General features: G+C 34.1%; 1 non-coding gene across 1 annotated transcript; it reads left to right on the forward strand.

Annotated features, from left to right (window-relative positions):
• The first annotated feature begins 6,571 nt into the window (after positions 1–6,571).
• Positions 6,572–6,653, forward strand: TRNAS-UGA (transfer RNA serine (anticodon UGA)). Its single transcript has one exon. It is a non-coding gene; the product is annotated as a tRNA-Ser (tRNA).
• Positions 6,654–7,118: the final 465 nt, after the last annotated feature.

A 7,118-nucleotide genomic window follows, 5' to 3' on the forward strand; every position in this document is an offset into this window, starting at 1 on the left:
GCATGTTGTGCTTGATCGGGCTGAGTTGGTCCTGCTCTATGCAGTAGGCCAAGATACCCGGTGCGGGCCAACAATGAGTTGTAGGGGCAAACATTCAACAGAATATGACCCATAGTTCTATTTCGGGTAGGAACTTTAGGTTCCCAGGGTTGAATAGTCTGTTAGTAGTAATGGAAAGAGAGCTAGCGGTGGATAGTATGAGTGGTTGGCCAGGGAGTCAGACCGAATCCAAGTTTCCAGATTGTGGGTTTAGGTGGTGAAGGATTTTTTGCTGCATGGGATTGTGGAATCGTCTTCTCTGGAATGAAAAGATACCTATTGGGTTTAGTCTCCTTCGAAAGTCGTCGGATGTCATGGTTGTGGAGGCGCCCTTCAGGATGTCGGGTTACCAGGGATGGTAAGGAATGATTTCGAGGGAAAAATCGAATTTAAGTGGGGGAGAGTTGTAACGTCCCAAGTTTTGTCATTTATAGTCCATGGGGATGGAAGGGTAAAGCCATGAAGAGCCTAAGGGCTAGATTGTAATTTTGGGAACAAGAGGAGTACGTTGCGTGTACATAAAGGTATGCTGAGCGTACTAGGGCACACCCTAGTACACTGGGCGTACACTTGTGTACGCTGAGCGTACTCCTAACAGAAGGAAACCCTAATATCTCGGGTTGGGGGCTATATAAACATCCTTATGGCTCATTTTCTCTCCTCCTTCTCAGCCTCCATCTTCCATAAACTTCCCCAAACCCTAATTCTTGTGTGTGAGAGGGAGTTGGTGGGTATTTTGAACTCTTGAAGGTGAAGCCATTGCAACAAATAGTTGAAAAAGGAGGTTGGCTTGTAGATCTGAAGTTGTGTTGTGCCCTAGAAGCTCCAAAAGGTAAAAAGCTTCAAACTTTATGCTTATAGGTCGTAGATCTAATATTTCTAGCATTATGGAACCATTTCTTGTCCCAAGAACCCCAATATGGTGCATGATGCATTTTGGACGAGATAAGCTGTCCTTTTTGGACCATGAAGAGGTCTTAAGTGATAAAAATGAGGTCCCAATGGCTTAATATGTTCCATGCATGTAGTAGAAGGGTCTTAATGGATTAAGACCTTGGATTAAGAGCTTTCTAGACGTCCAAAGTGATAAAGTTCGAGACTTTATGAGTCCTAGGCACATTTGGTCACTGGATCTGGAGTTTGGGCTTAAGTGCTTAAGCCATTAAGCACTTATTAGAGTTTTGGTGAAACCCTGCGTATGCCCAACATAAGGTTCTGTACGCCCATCGTACTGGGTAAATGACCTCGTTTTCTAGTCAATACGAGACTCGTGTACACCCTGTGTAGCCTTGGGGTACGCCCATCGTACGTCTTCTGTGGACTTTTGGTGATTTGGGCTTTGGGTTTGGGCTACGTTTTGGGCTAGTAGGGTTTGGGCCTTGCTGGACTTTATGAGTAGATATGTTTTGGAGCAGTTTTAGTGATAGTGGATCATGGGGTTAAGCCCAATAAGGAATTTAGGCCCAATTTAGTAAATTGGGCCAATAATGGGCCTTTCCTAAATACTTTCAAGGTTATGGACTTGGAATTGGGCCTTGGCCCAATAAAAGATAATGGATATAATGAATTGAGTGGACCCTTAGCCAAGATTGTTATGTTGTGTAATGATTTGGTATTTACTATGTGATAGTTCGGGATTTCCAGTGAGATAGTGGTTTGGGAGTTCGTTTCTTCAGTTCAGAATCGGCGTTGCGAGGTGAGTTATCCTCACTATATCAACAGGGCCTAAGGCACCAAGGTCGATCCTTTCTCGGATTGTATACTGGTTTTGGTTGATATGTTTATTGATCTGCTAGATTTGCATCCTGGTAGTTAGGATGGTATTATGTTAGTGACCTGGTTTAGGTCGGTATCCTGGTATATAGGATGATGCTATGTTAGTGACCGGTCAGGTCGGTATCATGGTTAGGATGTTGCTATGCTATATGATCTGCTAGATTGGCTTGTTTGTCTATGGACTGTTATGTGATTATCTGTTATATGTGCGCATGGTTGTTTGATTGGGTTTGGGCTGAGGCGGGTCCTGTTTTGTGTTGTAGGCCAACATACCTAGGGTGGATCGGATAGACTGTAGACCCGGGAGGGCACATAGTCTGGCCGAAGGCCCGGCGAGCGGTCCGGATAGGCTGAAGGCCCTAAGAGGGCGGTCAGGCGTGTCGAGGCTCAGAGAGTGGGCCAAATAGACTGAAGGCCCATCGCGGGTAGTCCAGTCAGACTGTAGACTAAGAGAGTGGACTAGGTGTACTGAAGGCTCGGTGCAGGCGGACCAGTCACACTTTAGACTCGAGATGCATGGTTGTTTTGTGTTTTTTTATATGATATGGTTATGGTATTGTTGAGGTTGGTATTTTGGGGGTAACTTTCGGGCTTACAATTTCAGTTTATTGTTTCAGGTTCAACGGATGACCGCGGGAAGGCGAATGCGTGATCGTACACTTCCTCGATTGATGATTATGATTTCTGGGAACTCTGATGTTTAAACAATTTTGAAAACAAATTGTAATAACTGAATGATTTTATACTATTTAAAAAGTTTTAAATTGGCTTGAATTTTATGGATGTTACATATTTGGTCCTAAACTTTCAGCATTTTGACAATTTTAGTTGACATGGCACATGAACCAACTACAATCGGTTAGGATGGCTAAATAGACAGATTGTTATGAACTTTAATCCCTTAAAAAAAACAAAAAATTAAGTTAAGGGACTGAATCCACCAAAACCCAAAATACTATAAAGCTACGGTGACATTTACCTTATCATTTTTCATATTAGTATAATGAACATGACAAAATTAACCGATCACAAAATAGTTGTGTTTTTAGTTGAACCTATAACATGTTTTTGTTCATCTAAGAGTACTGAAGGCTTCTTAGTATATATTATCAAAATATTTGTTCGTTTTAAATATTTTATATTTAAATTTCTAAAAGAATTCAAATTAATTTGGCCATATCTAACAAAAGACAAAACCTGCTTTACAAATTGCTATAAATTAAAAAATTACTTTGTAAAAAATAAAAATAAAAATTGTTTGAATAGTGTGTATGCAAACATTTTGTTTATAAGAAACCAATAAAAATCGTTAAACTTTTATGTAGGATTAGGAATTGGTTAGGTTTATAGGTTCTTTGGTTTGTCGGTTTGAATTTTTTTTGGTAAAATTCAAAAACCGAATCAAATCACATTCAAATATCAGTAGAACAAACCAAAAATCGAATTCTAATTCAATTTATTTCAGTTTGAAAGCCAACAAAACCATAAGTTACAAAGATTCACCACAAAAAGTTAAAGTTTCAACCATAAACATATAAGCTTTATATGGTGGGGAGGTAAAATTAAAAGCAAAAAGTGAAGTGTGGATATAAATCATGAAATTGTGAGGATTATGAGCTGTAAATACTAAATACTGAAAACTCTAAATTAATAAAAGGATTAAAATGTTTTTTTTTACTTTATATTGATTATTTAATATTTTTATTTAATATACAAAATGTAAAATATAATTTTTAATCAACTTATTAATGCAATTCGAATTTTGCTCCGATTTAATCTAAAGTTTATGAGACCAAAACGCAAACCAAAAACAAAATCATAATCCGGTTTGGTCTAGGTCCAAACCTAAAACCAAATTTAAATACAGTTTTGTCTGGAATCGATTTCGATTCGATTTGGTTTTCGGATTTTTCAGTTCCGGACCAAATAATTTCTATCCCTACTTGAATGTTGTATCCATTTACTATTTTTTCTAATCCAACTTTTCTTAACTTTTAATATATATATATATATATATATATATATATATATATATATATATATATATATATATATATATATATATATATATATATATATATATATATATATATATATGCTTAGGTTATTCTATTCAAACTAAGTATTGTGTTATTGTATGCATAATTGTGGGGCAATCATTTTACTTAATTTTGAAAAGTGAATAATACATATTATTAAATTAAATATAATTAAAAAATACCAACTAATTTCATTCTAAGGGTATTTTAGTCAATTAACATAAATTTAAAAAAGGAAAATTGCATATTTTAAGGAAAATTGATTCTATTAATTTTTAAAATCTGATTGTATGGATGATAATTCTCCTAATTTGAAAATTTTGACGGAATATGTTTATCAATATATTGAAAAACAACAAATATGATTGAACCATACAAGAATTACACATTCTGACATAATATATATTTTGATTTAATGAACTTGTTGAAGAATAACAAAATTTTGGATACAAGTTAAAAAAAATTTCACTACATTCTTAGAAAAGAAAAAAAATTATATACTATTCTATGCGAATGTTACACTTATTAATAACACAAAAAACACAATATATGAATCATTCTATCAGAATATACTATTACACATTTTTTTTTCATTATATTGTATATTATTCTGGTAGAATAATCCATTCTTTTTGGAAGATTGGTGGTCATTGTTCATCTTCATCCCATACAATGTTCATCTTCAAGATTCTATTCTCACAGAATCAGAATTCAAGATTCCATTCCAGGAGAATGTTGTAAGTTTCATATGTATCATGTTTTGCTTTGATATCTCTCGTTTCGTACCTACAAAAAATAATGGTATTCAACACTTGATCATTATTAACCAATAATATAAGATTAAATTTAAGCATAAAATTGTAGCAACTTGAAAATATTTTGGAAAGTAAAATGTTGTAATTTAAGTGTGATATATCAGGGTTATTAAGAGTTATGTTTGCCTTCATACCATCATCAGGCTCACTAATCAAGAGATTTGCAACATGTGTTGCAGAAGCATCTAAGCCCTCCAAATCATCACACGCATCTTCCGACATGCTTTCAATATTAAACCCTGATAAGATCAACATGAATGTCATAAAATCATGATCATTTATTCCATAACCTTTAAAATACGTACTACAGGATTTCAGAAATACAGAACATACAAGCAGTGCAAGGGTATCCACTAAATAGAGTTACTTGACGTGTTGGTGCACTCGGGCAAATCCATTTGATCTACATCATAAATCAAATTACGTAGTAGTTATATATAACGAAATTATGAGTGAATTTTCTTGAGAAATGAATAAAAATTTCAAATCGTTACATTGGGAAGTGGCAGAGTTGCTTACTTTGCTTATATAAGGACCAACTCAATCTCAAATAGACATTCAATTAAGATTCGAGCAAACGACACTTCTTGTAGTCAAATTTGACAAAAAAAATTCTGGATGTTATATTTTCAAGATGTTTATGTTCTAATTAATGCATTTTATATAAACAAATAAAATAACACAATTTGTTTTTGGAACACGACATTTCGATATATGAAAATAACTTTAACTTCCAGTCAATTTAAAACGTCAAGCATATGCTTTTCTTTCAAAGTGAAAACTCGATTAGAAAACTCCAAAAATTGATTGTGAAGATTAGTCATCGATGCATAGTCCATATATAGAACAAAACATGATCATTTAACCAAAAAAGAATATATGTATCGTCAAATCACAATATATTCGATTCCCAAAAGAGTAGAGCCCACTGATTGTTCTTAAAAGTTAATATAACTAAAGATGCATAATCACATTGAACCCTTTTTGCCAATGCCATGCAACCAAACAATAGTTGCTCGGTGAGTTCCTTTGGGCATCACCACAAAAGTCCTCCCGAACTCCAACGCGTTTCTTCTAAGATTGCGACTACCTGAGAAAAAAACACATAAGGAGAATGCTATTAAACCATTAAATCTTTACAAACCATGCAAGATATATCATCCCGTTCCTCCATTAGGCAACACTAAAGTAGCGTAAATCACCACCACGTCGAGATCTTCTTCTTCGCCTTCAAGATTGAATCTTTGGGTACGATAGGTCTGCAATCGTCGGACATCCATCGCACCTCGCCACCGGAGATGCCTCTTCCCTCGATCTACAGCTGCGATGAACAGTGGCTCATCCTTTGGAGAACTGGAACGGTTTAATGATGGGATCAATTTAGGGTTTTCAGAAATCGTTTTTTATATAAAGTGGGGAACGAGATTTAATAAAAGTCAATACCATGATTATAGGAATTATTTTTGGAAGTTATTAAACAAATTACTAAATTACCCTTATTTATTTATTTATTTAATTTTGATTGGCCCACATTTATGCATACGATAAGACAATACTTAGTTTAAACAAATGAACCTAGCTCTCTCTCTCTCTCTCTCTCTCTCTCTCTATATATATATATATATATATATATATATATATATATATATATATAAACCTTTGTCTCTTAAATCCCTACATAAATTATGTACTAATATCATACTCTACGTATTAAATCTCCCCTTAAGTTAACAATCGAAGATAGGGTACAATTCAATTGGCAAAAAAAAAAAAATAATAATAATAATAATAATATAAACATTTTAAACCAACAACAAATCAGTTTAAGTAAAAAATAATAATAATAAAAATATAAACTATTCTATAGTATATAAAAAACAAATGCTTATGATATTTACACTAGTCGATATGTCCGAGTGGTTAAGGAGATAGACTTGAAATCTATTGGGCTTCGCCCGCGCAGGTTCGAACCCTGCTGTCGACGAATTTATATTTTGCTGTTTAAAAAAAAAATGCTTATGTGATTTATAAATTATATACAAACGAACCCAAAAAAATTATTAATATTTTGTAATTTGGTTATGGTTTAGCCTAATACAAAAAATGGATACTGTTGGTATTCCTATTAATTACTTTTAACTTTTATCACAGTGTATTTAACCATTTTCAGAAGAATCCTTCTTCATCCGAGCTATCATAAAACAAAACGACATGATCTTCACTTTCATCAAAATGCTCCTTCAAGAAACTGCTCATTTGTAACCATCTCGGAGTTTGCTTATACGTACTCATCTCCTCCAAAACCCTGCCATTCAAACAAAAAGCAAATTCCAAAGCCATACTACTTCCTTGAATAGGATAGATGTCGACCTTTATTTTTCCACCATTCCAACATATCAAAGTTCACATATTCATCAGAAATCATAACATTTTGGAAATCCGTCTTTGT

The sequence above is a fragment of the Lactuca sativa genome, chromosome 7, assembly GCF_002870075.4.
Source record: "Lactuca sativa cultivar Salinas chromosome 7, Lsat_Salinas_v11, whole genome shotgun sequence".
In the NCBI taxonomy this organism is placed as follows: domain Eukaryota; kingdom Viridiplantae; phylum Streptophyta; class Magnoliopsida; order Asterales; family Asteraceae; genus Lactuca; species Lactuca sativa.